Genomic DNA, 14,794 nt, shown 5'->3' with positions numbered 1-14,794 from the left:
GCAATGCAATCCTATTACATGTGCTTCCAATTTACATTTCTTCAGTCTTTATTGTCTGCTGGGCCCACCATCTTCAAATCTTGATCTCCCACTAAATCTAATGTATTTACAATAAATAACAATGACAAGCAGGGGATACATTTTTAGGGGTGGGAACGGGCCATAAACCAAGCCCACTTTTATTACATATGACATTCATATCGGGCCATAAACCAGGCCCATTAATAAAACCAACAACAATAAAACAAAATGTAAATTCCTAACATACACCTACAAAATTGGTCATGGCAATCGATCATCCTTATCCAATAACATTTAATTCAAAATTAATTTATTGGATAACATGCAGTGGCAATTCAAATTTAAACAAGATAAAATCATATTTTATATATAAAATCATATTTTACACATAAAATCATATTTTATCTCTATATCAAATAAAATCATATTTTATCTATAAAATCCAATTTTACAGATAAAATCATATTTTACTTAATATATTATAAGATCATATCTTATCATCAATTGTACCAAAAATAATTGATTTCAAAATTCAATTTAAGGATAAAATATTAAAATTTTCCAAAAATTCAAATTTATCCAAAAATCAATTTTAAAATTTACGGACTCGAACAATTCGATCCGAAATCTCGTGAACCAATCAAAAACAATTTTTGACCGGACCAAAAATAAAATTTTAACACATTAAAATTAATTTTAAATAAAATATAATTTTTCCCGCGGGCCGCCCGGGACACTCCCGGGCCGGCCCGCACCCGGGGCGCGGGCCGGGGGCAGCCCGGCTGCCCCCTTAGGGCAGCGCCTGGCGCAGCCCCTGGGCGGCGCCGTGCGCTGCCCTGCGCAGCACCCAGCGCTGCGCTGGGCAGCGCACAGCCCCTGGGCGGCGCCGAGCGCCGCCCCTGGGCAGCGCCGAGCGCTGCCCTGCGCAGCACCCAGCGCTGCGCTGGGCAGCGCACAGCGCTGCCCTGGGCGGCGACGGTCGCCGCCCTAGGCGGCGCCGTGCGCCCCCTTTGGGCGGTGCCGTGCGCCGCCCGGGGCAGCAACGATTGCTGCCCCACCGGGCAGCGATCCAATCGCTGCCCGGGTTTTGCCCCGAAAATTTTTTTTTTTTTTATTTAAAAATATTTATTTTGTTTCAAAAACCGAGACTCAAAAATTTTGTACAATCGATTAATTTAATCGTTTGATCTGAGCAACCTGGCTCTGATACCACTGTTGGAAAACTGGTGTGTTCCCAGATCAATCACGATTGATACCCGGTGCAGCGGAAGTTTAAAAATTTTATCATGGAACAATTCCATGGTGTGGGCATCAACCGTTCAACGATTAAATTATTTGTGTGTGTAAAATTCAAATAACAATTAATTAAATTTTACCTTCAATCTCGAAGCGAGATTATTGGACACCAACAGAATTAATCTGCTCTTGTTGTCTCTCCCTGGAACCGATGAACTCCTTCAATCAGGTCCACGAATGAGGTTTAAATCCCTCTGACAGATTGCACTAGAAAATCTATCAGAAGTTTTTCTGCGAAGAGATTAAACGAATCTGATTCGTTGTTCCTGACTGCAATTCAAAAATCACAGACCGGAATTTCTCGGGCAGAGGGGGAGGGGTCGGCCGAATGAGAGAAAAAAAAGGCTAGGGTTTTTTTTCGATTTTTCTGTCTCTCAATAATGACCTGTTGTGTCTAATTTCTGTACTGCAATAACTTATTTATAATGCAGGCCACTAACACCTTAGGGCCCATTAGTCATAAGTTAGGGCCCGACAAGCAAAGCCCGCACGTTCAGAAATTAATATAAAATTCATCGTGACTCCGATTGATGAACCGATTTCACCAATGTGCACAGAAACCATTTCTGCACATTTTAAAGTCAAAATAAATTTTCCTGAATCCGAATTTAGTGGTTTCCAAAAATGCCCATCCCTATGTCATTTTAGGAAATCCTACTCCCTTACTCTTAATTAAGAAGTCCAACTTCTTTATTCATTAAATTTAACTCTTTAAATTTAACTATCTCAACGGGGATTAAAACTCCATTACACTGTGTGACCCTCAATGGTTCAGGGATACAGCTAGCCGTGGGCTCACAACTCCTTGTGACTCGGAACAACACTTTCCGACTTGCCCAACGAATCATGATAAAGCGCCTAGCAACATCGCCCCATGATTCCCTAGGTATCACTGATAGTGCCTACAAGAACCAGTAGATTTTGGTTAGCGTACAGTACGGTCCCTTCATCCAAATATCCCGATCGAATCTGTAAGAGTGGGTGCCCAGTGAGCCAACTGTGTGGCTATGGGCTTTGTTGACTCTTTGTATAAACAATCTTTTGTTTAATATTATTTACACTTTTATGGCAATGACTTTATATTACTTCATATTGTTATATTGTGATATACTATTGTTGTTTTGATAAAGACCTTGAATATACTATAGTGTATGTAAGATGTGGTAGAACATGGAGATGTCTATCATGAAATACATCTTATAGTCACTGTATATTCTAAAACCGTTCCTAGTCGATTGAGCCGTCCGATAATAAGGATAAGGATCGCTCGAGTTTGAGACTAGCATTTGCGATGCGGAGTACCACGTTTCATTGGTAGGGAACATGGAGATGTTCGAAGCATGCAAATGGATATTCATAGGATGAATAGTCGAACTACCCTATCCGGACTTTCCAAGTGGTTATCACTTATCGAGTGGATAAAGTCCGCGGTTTTGGTTGTACACCATTAGTCCTTACGACTTGAAACATCATGGAGACTCTATATGCTAGTACTGTGCTTTGACTCGTTTACCGACTCTGAGGGGGTCATCAGGTGTCGAGATTGGGTACAGTTACGACACATATAGGAGTCAATGCATTGTTGTCAAGGATTCACCACATACTTGCGAGTGTGGATATCCTATGCGATCTGAGGAGATATTAGTGTGACAAATCTCTGGCCAGAGTACTTGATGTGATTTAAGAAATGGTTTCTTAGTAGCACATGCGATGTCACTAATTTGATCTTCAAGATGTATTGCATAGTTATCGAATCTTGAGCGACTCTCGATATACCAATGGTTGTTGATTCGATCGGGATATATGGATGAAGGGACCGTACTGTACGTTAACCAAAATCTACTGGTTCTTGTAGGCACTATCAGTGATACCTAGGGAATCATGGGGCGATGTTGCTAGGCGCTTTACCATGATTCGTTGGGCAAGTCGGAAAGTGTTGTTCCGAGTCACAAGGAGTTGTGAGCCCACGGCTAGCTGTATCCCTGAACCATTGAGGGTCACACAGTGTAATGGAGTTTTAATCCCCGTTGAGATAGTTAAATTTAAAGAGTTAAATTTAATGAACTAAGGAGTTGGACTTCTTAAATAAGAGTAAGGGAGTAGGATTTCCTAAAATGACATAGGGATGGACATTTTTGGAAACCACTGAATTCGGATTCAGGAAAATTTATTTTGACTTTAAAACGTGCAGAAATGGTTTCTGTGCACATTGGTGAAATCGTTTCATCAATCGGAGTCACGATGAATTTTATATTAATTTCTGAACGAGCGGGCTTTGCTTGTCGGGCCCCAGCTTATGACTAATGGGCCCTAAGGTGTTAGTGGCCTGCATTATAAATAAGTTATTTCAGTACAGAAATTACACACAACAGGTCATAATTTTTGAGAGCAAAAATCGAAAACCCTAGTTCCTCTCAAATAATATTTCGGCCGCCCCTTGCTCTGTCACAGAGAAATTCCGGTCTGTGATTTTGAATCGCAGTAAGGAATAACGAATCAGATTCGTTTATTCTCTTCGCAGAAAACTTCTGATAGATTTTCTAGTGCAATCTATCAGAGGGATTAAACCTCTGTTCGTGGACCTGATTGAAGGCGTTCATCGGTTCCAGGGAGAGACAACAAGAGCAGAATTGTTCTGTTGGTGTCCATTAATCTCGTTGCGAGATTTGAGGTAAAATTTATTTAATTGTTATTTAAATTTTACACACACACGTAATTCAATTGATGAACGGTTGATACCCATACCATGGAAACGTTCCATGAAAAAATTTTTAAACTTCCGCTGCACCGGGTATCAATCGTAATTGGTCTGGGAACTCGCCAGTTTTCCAACAGTGGTATCAGAGCCAGGTTGCTCAGATCAATCGATTGAATTAATCAATTGTACAAAATTTTTGAGTCTCGGTTTTTTGAAACAAAATAAATATTTTTAATAAAAAAAAAATATTTTTTTTTTTTTTTTTCCGGGGGCGAAACCCGGGCAGCGATTGGATCGCTGCCCGGAGGGGGCAGCGATGGTCGCTGCCCCCAGGGGCGGCGACCGTCGCCGCCCAGGGCGGCGCACGGCGCGGCCCAGGGCAGCGCTGTGCGCTGCCCAGGGCGGCGCACAGCGCCGCCCAAGGGCGGCGCTCGGCGCCGCCCAGCGGCGGCGCCAGGCGCCGCCAGGGCAGCAAGCGTTGCTGCCCTAAGGGGGCAGCCAGGCTGCCCCGGCCCGCGCCCCGGGTGCGGGCCAACCCGGGAGTGTCCCGGGTGGCCCGCGGGAAAAATTAATATTTTATTAAAAATTAATTTTAATATGTTAAAATTTTATTTTTGGTCCGGTCAAAAATTGTTTTTGATTGGTTCACGAGATTTCGGATCGAATTGTTCGAGTCCGTAAATTTTAAAATTGATTTTGGATAAATTTGAATTTTTGGAAAATTTTAATATTTTATCCGTAAATTGAATTTTGAAATCAATTATTTTGGTACAATTGATGATAAGATATGATCTTATGATATATTAAGTAAAATATGATTTTATTTGTAAAATTGGATTTTATAGATAAAATATGATTTTATTTGATATGGAGATAAAATATGATTTTATATGTGAAATGTGATTTTATATATAAAATATGATTTTATCTTGTTTAAATTTGAATTGCCACAGCATGTTATCCAATAAATTAATTTTGAATTAAATGTTATTGGATAAGGATGATCGATTGCCATGACCAATTTTGTAGGTGTATGTTAGGAATTTACATTTTGTCTTTATTGTTGTTGGTTTTATTAATGGGCCTGGTTTATGGCCCGATATGAATGTCATATGTAATAAAAGTGGGCTTGGTTTATAGCCCGTTCCCACCCCCTAAAAATGTATCCCCTACTTGTCATTGTTATTTATTGTAAATACATTAGATTTAGTGGGAGATCAAGATTTGAAGATGGTGGGCCCAGCAGACAATGAAGAACTGAAGAAATGTAAATTGGAAGCATATGTAATAGGATTGCATTTGCATACTGCATATTACCTAGGATTGGACTAAGACCCGTGATTGGCAACCACGGGTCAATTAGAAATGGAATCGATCATCCTATATAATATGTGATATTATGATTGTATGCATGTTTAGACATAAATTGCGTGAATCCGGCAATGCATGCAATAAATTAAATATGATGAGACAAATATTTTTATAAATAAAATCCCTCATTTTAAATATGATTTAAAATTTATATCAAGATAAATAAAGGAAATTTAAATATTGTTTAAATGTTCCTACCTTCCATCAACGGTCAATGTATGTGATGCTACCCGCGGATACGGTCCGGCTCATATTATTGGGGGGGCCCGTCCGTCGGAAAGCTGTACATTGGATCGACAAATGTTGTAAGTTGGGTGGAACTCCCATGGGATCGGCTCATATTATTGGGGGATCCACATGGCGACCGTCCATCACAACTTAATATTGATGGGTCATCTTGACATGTCACTTTAAACGGCGTCATATTATTGGGCCCTTATTGGACATGAGGTAAATACATGGGGGTTGCTTTGGAAGCAATTGGGCTCTACCTTTTGAGAATTATGGTTGGCTGATATTATTCGGGACCATAAGTTTGTCAATTGGACTCCATGTTCTCACTAAGGAAAAAGTTTCCCGTTTTCACTAGAGGGTGGTGAAATCGTTAAAATAGTGGGAGTGAGATTCATAAAATTAAATTCGCCTATTTTATGTCTTAGTAAATTGTTAAACAATCATTGATATATGTCTGTTTTCCTTTTCAGTATTTCATACAATGAATTCGCGAAATCCTTTATTCTCGATCCTCGAACAAAACAAGCTGACTGGCGCCAACTATACGGAATGGTTCCGGAAGTTGAAGATTGTCTTAACTTCGGAGAAAATGCTCTACGTGTTAGAGAAAGCACCTCCGAAGGAAGCACCAGCTGATGTTAGTCCGGAGGAATTGGCCAAGCTTGATGCATGGTGGGACCATGACATCAAGACCAAATGCTATATGCAAGCCTCGATGTCTGATGAACTCCAGAGGCGATTTGAGGACACGGTGAATGCTGCTGACATTCACGCGCAACTCAAGGAACTTTTTGGGGCTCAGTCGAGGGCTGAAAGGTTCTCTACTGTTAAGGAGTTGATGACGTGCCGCATGCGTGAAGGGACTTCGGTCCGTGATCATGGGGTACGAGTGATTTGGCTCATACAGAAGTTAGCGACCCTTGATTTGGTGTTGGAGCATGAACTCAATGTGGACTTGTTGCTTCTATCTCTTCCTTCCTCATTTGATGGATTCGTGATAAATTTTAATATGAACAAGATAGAGGCCACCCTTGAAGAGATGGTCAATATGCTCGTTACATATGAATCCACACTTAAGAAGGATAAGCCAGCTTTCTTGGTGGGCTCCTCATCTTCTGCAAAGAAGGGGCCAAGTATGAAGGGCAAGAAACGTTCTGCCCCACCCAAGAAAGTGGAACCCGAGAAGAAGCAAAAGACAAAGGCTTCAAACAATGGAAAATCCAAGGATGTTTGCCATTACTGCAAGAAGCCGGGTCATTGGAAGCGCAACTGCAAGGAGTATCTTGAGCAGTTGGGAACTGCAAAGGGTATGTTCTATATCGAAATAAACATGTCACTTAATACAACTTCTTGGGTATTGGATACCGGATGTGGATCTCACATTTGCAATGATTTGCAGGTGATGACAAGAAGTCGCAGGCTTAGAATGGGTGAGACCCAGCTGAGGCTCGGGAATGGTTCCAGAGTTGAAGCTACGGCCATTGGAGATGTTTGTTTGATTTTGCAGAATGGTTTTAAATTATTGTTGAGAGATGTTTTATTTGTGCCAGATTTAATTAAAAACATTATTTCTATTTCTATGCTTGATAGAGATGGTTATTCTTGTAATTTTGTGAATGGGATTTGCAATATTTACAAGAATGAATGTTTAATTGGAAATGGACAACTTGAAAACGATCTATACAATTTAAAACTAAAAGACGTTCCAGTAAATTGTATTGACAAACCGGCGACAACAAACAAAAGGAAAATCGATAGTCAAAACCCGGCAAACCTTTGGCACGCTAGACTAGGTCATATTTCCTCAAGGAGGATGAACAAGCTAGTGGGAGAGGGCATGTTTGATATGTCTGATATTAACTCTCTACCTACTTGTGAATCCTGCCTAAAAGGGAAAATGACTAAATCTCCTTTTAAGGGGAAGCCTGAACGTAGTCAAAATCTGTTGGATTTGATCCATACAGATGTTTGTGGTCCATTTAGAGTAGGGACTCAACATGGCCACACCTACTTCATTACCTTTACTGATGATTATTCTAGGTATGGGTATTTATATTTAATGAAATATAAGTCTGAAGCATTTGAAAAGTTCAAAGAATTCAAGGCTGAAGTAGAAAACAAGCTAGGTAAAAGTATTAAAGCACTTCGATCGGATCGAGGTGGAGAATACTTGAGTACCGAGTTTTTGGACTATCTAAAAGAGAATGGGATTCTCTCTCAGTGGACTCCTCCTATGACACCACAGCTTAATGGTGTATCGGAGCGTCGTAATCGAACTTTGTTGGACATGGTTCGATCCATGATGAGCTTCACTGAGCTTCCACCTTCGTTTTGGGGCTATGCGCTTGAAACGGCGGTATTGTTGTTGAATAACGTCCACACTAAAGCAGTGGACAAAACACCATACGAGTTATGGAATGGCAAAGCTCCTAAGTATTCGTACTTGAGGATTTGGGGATGTCCTGCTTACGTGAAGCGGACAGTGGGAGATAAGTTGGATAGTCGATCCAGCTTGTGTTATTTTGTGGGGTATCCGAAGAATTCAATCGGATATTATTTCTATTATCCTGCTGAAACAAAGGTGTTTGTTTCACGGAATGCCACCTTCTTGGAGAAGGAGTTCTTATTGGATAAGAAAGGCGAGATGATGGAACTCGAAGAAGTTTGAGAAGAACCCGAAATACAAAATAACGATCCCACACCTCAGGAACCATTGCTGGACAAGCCTGCACCTAGAAGATCCGAGAGGACTTCTAGACCTCCAGTTCGATATGGTCTTCTTCTTGAAGAGGGTCAAGATGAACCCGACATTGGATGTGATCCAAGAAGCTTCAAGGAAGCAATTTCTGATGCGGATTCGAATTTATGGCTTGAAGCTATGCAGTCTGAATTGGATTCGATGCATACTAACCAAGTCTGGTCTTTAGTGGATCCTCCCGATGGAATTGTTCCAATAGGGTGTAAATGGATCTACAAAAGAAAGCTTGGGCCTGATGGTAAGATATTGACTTATAAGGCGCGATTGGTGGCGAAAGGTTATACTCAAAGGCAAGGAGTTGACTATGACGAAACCTTTTCACCAGTTGCAATGTTCAAGTCCATAAGAATCCTTATTGCCATAGCTGCATGGTATGACTATGAGATATGGCAAATGGATGTGAAGACTGCTTTTCTTAATGGAGACATTAAGGAAGAAATCTATATGAAGCAGCCTGAGGGGTACACATCCATGGGAAGCGAGCATAAGGTATGCAAGCTTCAGAGATCAATTTATGGTCTAAAACAAGCATCAAGAAGTTGGAACCAGAAATTTGATGAAACAATTAAAGACTTTGGTTTCATCAAGAACCCGGAGGAACCTTGCGTGTACAAGAAAGTAGTTAAGGATGCGGTGACATTCTTAGTACTTTATGTTGATGACATCCTACTCATTGGGAATGATGTAGGGATGTTGCAGTCAACAAAGATATGGTTATCAGGTAGATTTTCGATGAAGGATTTGGGTGAGGCATCCTACATTCTTGGGATACAGATCTATAGGGATAGATCTAAGAGAATGATAGGACTCACTCAATCAACCTACATCGATACCATATTGAAACGGTTTTCAATGGATGGGTCCAAGAGAGGACATCTACCCATGTGTCATGGAGTTTCTCTATCCAAGTCTATGTGTCCCAAGACTGATGCAGAGATAGAGAATATGACACATGTACCATATGCGTCAGCTATAGGTAGTATCATGTATGGGATGATATCTACCAGACCGGATGTAGCATTTGCTCTGAGTGTCACGAGCAGATATCAGTCTAATCCTGGTCAGATGCATTGGAAAGCCGTGAAGGACATTCTTAAGTACTTGCGAAGGACTAAGAATATGTTCATGGTTTATGGAGGACGAGAACTCAAACTGGAAGGCTGTACCGACTCTAGCTTCTAAAGTGATGTGGATGACTCGAAGTCAACCTCTGGATTTGTGTTCATGCTCAATGGCGGTGCTGTCTCTTGGAAGAGTTCCAAGCAGGACACCACAGCGGATTCCACCACTGAGGCTGAATACATTGCAGCATCAGCTGCTGCTAAAGAGGCCGTTTGGATGAGGAATTTCGTCCAAGAGTTGGGCGTCATTCCTGAATTTGTTGGTCCAGTCCCGGTGTACTGCGACAACACGGGTGCCGTTGCTCAAGCAAAGGAACCAAGGTCTCATCAAAGATCCAAACACGTACTGAGGAAATACCACATAATCCGGGAGATTGTGGAAAGAGGAGACATCAGTGTCGAACGAGTGGCCTCTGCAGACAATATCGCTGATCCACTTACTAAGCCTTTGCCAGGACCATTGTTTGACAAACATCGCGAAGCAATGGGTCTACGTAGTATGACTAGTTGGCTATAGGGCAAGTGGGAGATTGTAAGAGTGGGTGCCCAGTGAGCCAACTGTGTGGCTATGGGCTTTGTTGACTCTTTGTATAAACAATCTTTTGTTTAATATTATTTACACTTTTATGGCAATGACTTTATATTACTTCATATTGTTATATTGTGATATACTATTGTTGTTTTGATAAAGACCTTGAATATACTATAGTGTATGTAAGATGTGGTAGAACATGGAGATGTCTATCATGAAATACATCTTATAGTCACTGTATATTCTAAAACCGTTCCTAGTCGATTGAGCCGTCCGATAATAAGGATAAGGATCGCTCGAGTTTGAGACTAGCATTTGCGATGCGGAGTACCACGTTTCATTGGTAGGGAACATGGAGATGTTCGAAGCATGCAAATGGATATTCATAGGATGAATAGTCGAACTACCCTATCCGGACTTTCCAAGTGGTTATCACTTATCGAGTGGATAAAGTCCGCGGTTTTGGTTGTACACCATTAGTCCTTACGACTTGAAACATCATGGAGACTCTATATGCTAGTACTGTGCTTTGACTCGTTTACCGACTCTGAGGGGGTCATCAGGTGTCGAGATTGGGTACAGTTACGACACATATAGGAGTCAATGCATTGTTGTCAAGGATTCACCACATACTTGCGAGTGTGGATATCCTATGCGATCTGAGGAGATATTAGTGTGACAAATCTCTGGCCAGAGTACTTGATGTGATTTAAGAAATGGTTTCTTAGTAGCACATGCGATGTCACTAATTTGATCTTCAAGATGTATTGCATAGTTATCGAATCTTGAGCGACTCTCGATATACCAATGGTTGTTGATTCGATCGGGATATATGGATGAAGGGACCGTACTGTACGTTAACCAAAATCTACTGGTTCTTGTAGGCACTATCAGTGATACCTAGGGAATCATGGGGCGATGTTGCTAGGCGCTTTACCATGATTCGTTGGGCAAGTCGGAAAGTGTTGTTCCGAGTCACAAGGAGTTGTGAGCCCACGGCTAGCTGTATCCCTGAACCATTGAGGGTCACACAGTGTAATGGAGTTTTAATCCCCGTTGAGATAGTTAAATTTAAAGAGTTAAATTTAATGAACTAAGGAGTTGGACTTCTTAAATAAGAGTAAGGGAGTAGGATTTCCTAAAATGACATAGGGATGGACATTTTTGGAAACCACTGAATTCGGATTCAGGAAAATTTATTTTGACTTTAAAACGTGCAGAAATGGTTTCTGTGCACATTGGTGAAATCGTTTCATCAATCGGAGTCACGATGAATTTTATATTAATTTCTGAACGAGCGGGCTTTGCTTGTCGGGCCCCAGCTTATGACTAATGGGCCCTAAGGTGTTAGTGGCCTGCATTATAAATAAGTTATTTCAGTACAGAAATTACACACAACAGGTCATAATTTTTGAGAGCAAAAATCGAAAACCCTAGTTCCTCTCAAATAATATTTCGGCCGCCCCCTTGCTCTGTCACAGAGAAATTCCGGTCTGTGATTTTGAATCGCAGTAAGGAATAACGAATCAGATTCGTTTATTCTCTTCGCAGAAAACTTCTGATAGATTTTCTAGTGCAATCTATCAGAGGGATTAAACCTCTGTTCGTGGACCTGATTGAAGGCGTTCATCGGTTCCAGGGAGAGACAACAAGAGCAGAATTGTTCTGTTGGTGTCCATTAATCTCGTTGCGAGATTTGAGGTAAAATTTATTTAATTGTTATTTAAATTTTACACACACACGTAATTCAATTGATGAACGGTTGATACCCATACCATGGAAACGTTCCATGAAAAAATTTTTAAACTTCCGCTGCACCGGGTATCAATCGTAATTGGTCTGGGAACTCGCCAGTTTTCCAACAGAATCAACAACCATTGGTATATCGAGAGTCGCTCAAGATTCGATAACTATGCAATACATCTTGAAGATCAAATTAGTGACATCGCATGTGCTACTAAGAAACCATTTCTTAAATCACATCAAGTACTCTGGCCAGAGATTTGTCACACTAATATCTCCTCAGATCGCATAGGATATCCACACTCGCAAGTATGTGGTGAATCCTTGACAACAATGCATCGACTCCTATATGTGTCGTAACTGTACCCAATCTCGACACCTGATGACCCCCATAGAGTCGGTAAACGAGTCAAAGCACATCACTAGCATATAGAGTCTCCATGATGTTTCAAGTCGTAAGGACTAATGGTGTACAACCAAAACCGCGGACTTTATCCACTCGATAAGTGATAACCACTTGGAAAGTCCGGATAGGGTAGTTCGATTATTCATCCTATGAATATCCATTTGCATGCTTCGAACATCTCCATGTTCCCTACCAATGAAACGTGGTACTCCGCATCGCAAATGCTAGTCTCAAACTCGAGCGATCCTTATCCTTATTATCGGACGGCTCAATCGACTAGGAACAGTTTAGAATATACAGTGACTATAAGATGTATTTCATGATAGACATCTCCATGTTCTACCACATCTTACATACACTATGGTATATTCAAGGTCTTTATTAAAACAACAATAGTATATCACAATATAACAATATGAAGTAATATAAAGTCATTGCCATTAATAAAAGTGTAAATTACATTAAACAAAAGATTGTTTTTACAAAGAGTCATCAAAGCCCATAGCCTCAAGTTGGCTCACTGGGCACCCACTCTTTCAGATCCTCTCACATCTATCACTGCTCAATTATCTGCACTGACTACACAGGTAGCTGCGTTGAATAAAGTGAGTATTGCAGAACCAGAAGGTGTGCCGGGTGCTATGGATGAATCTCATCATCCTAAACAAGTGCATTACATGAATCAAAGAGGTTATGGAGGCTACAGAGGTAATCCTATTCCAAATACTTATCACCCAGGTTTGAGAAATCATGAAATTTTTCTTATGCTAACAATAATAATGTGTTGAATCCTCTGGGGTTCATTACAAATAAGGGTGAGGGTAAGTCATCTTTGGAGGATGTTGTTAGTACCTTCGTGCAGGAATCAGGTAAGAGGATGACGAGAACTGAGTCTCGTCTTGACAGCTTGGAGACACATGTGGTAAATATGGGTGCCATGATGAAGTCTATGGTGACTAGCATAGGACAGTTGGTGAACACACTAAAAGACAACAACCGTGGTCAATTCCCAAGCAATACTGAGATGAATCCTATAGAACACTTTAAGGCCATAGAATTGAGTAGTGGGAAAGCAGTTGGAGTCCAAGAACCTGCTATTAAAGAGAAGAAAATTGAGGAAGAAGTCGAGGAGCAACAATGTGAACCTGAGCTGAAACCGATGTACAAGCCGCCACTTCCATACCCGCAGAGTTTCAAGAAGAAGGTGTTGGACGAACAGTTTGCCAAGTTTCTTGACATCTTCAAGAAACTTCACATCAATATTCCATTCGCTGATGCTTTGCTGCAAATGCCAAATTATGCTAAATTTTTAAAGGAGGTGATGTCTAAGAAGCGGAATTTGGAGGAGTTCGAGACTGTTAACCTGACTGAAGAGTGCAGTGCTATCTTACAAAAGAAGCTACCACATAAATTAAACGATCCAAGGAGTTTTACGGTTCCTTGTATTATTGGTTCTTCTAATTTTAATAAAGCACTTTGTGATTTAGGAGCTAGCATTAATTTGATGCCTTTGTCTGTTTTCAGAAACTTAGGACTTGGCGATGTGAATCCCACGACGATCGCATTATAGCTAGCTGATAGATCTCTCACATATCCGCGTGGAATCATTGAGGATGTTCTGGTAAAAATAGATAAGTTTATTTTTCCTGCGGATTTTGTGGCGTTGGATATGGAGGAAGATGGAAATATGCCATTGATATTGGGGAGACTGTTCTTGGCTACTGCTGAAGCCAAGATTGATGTTAAGAAAGGAGAGCTGTCGATGGGAGTTGATGGTGAGAAGGTGATCTTTCATGTGTTCAACGAGGCTAACAATCCATCCATGGAAAAGGTGTTTATGATTAAAGAATCAAAGAAGATGAAAAGTTGTCGTGCAGATGTTAGTGCTATAAAAGTGCCAAGAGAGAAGGATCCACCGGTGCTAAAGAAGAAGAAAAAGAAGAGAAAGAAACCAAAGATCAAGCGGATTGTAGAATACATTTGGAGGGTGAAGGAAAAAGGAAATTCCTCCAATAAAGCGGAACCGGGCTAGAATTGGAATACAGTCCGGCTATGGACTATAAACTAAGCGCTTCTTGGGAGGCAACCCAATCTAGTTTTTATGCGTTTTTTTTTATTTTTTATTTTTTAGTTTTTTTATTTTCTTTTAGTTGTTTGTGTTTTTATTTTTATCATGAGGAAACTAGACATTAATAATGATTTTGAATTGTGTAGGTGAAAAAGTATGGAACTAAAAGAGTTTAGGAGCCACCCCTGATGAAGAGTTTTGAGTGATTAAGAGGATGCCGAGTACTGATGCTTGGTGCCCAAGGTACATGTCCTTGTTTTAATTTAATCTTGTACATTGAGGACAATGCACAGTTTAAGTTTGGGGGGGTGTTTATAAAAATTCAGAAAATTTTGAGAATTTTCATGAGTTAGTTTGAGTTTAATAAATGATGTGTACTTGTGTTGGCCTATGATAAAAATAATTTTTGGTGTTAAAAATGTTAATGTTAGTTATATTTAATCTTGAGTTCTCACCCATATGCACTATGCCTTGATTGTCTAGACTTAAGTGATTAGAGAAGCTTTGTGATTTTGTAAGTGGATTGGATGATTTGATTCTTAACTT

Source organism: Henckelia pumila, chromosome 2 (genome assembly GCF_033568475.1).
Source record: "Henckelia pumila isolate YLH828 chromosome 2, ASM3356847v2, whole genome shotgun sequence".
Classification (NCBI taxonomy): Eukaryota; Viridiplantae; Streptophyta; class Magnoliopsida; order Lamiales; family Gesneriaceae; genus Henckelia; species Henckelia pumila.
The sequence above is the reverse complement of the archived record's forward strand: the minus strand, read 5'-3'. Positions refer to the sequence as shown.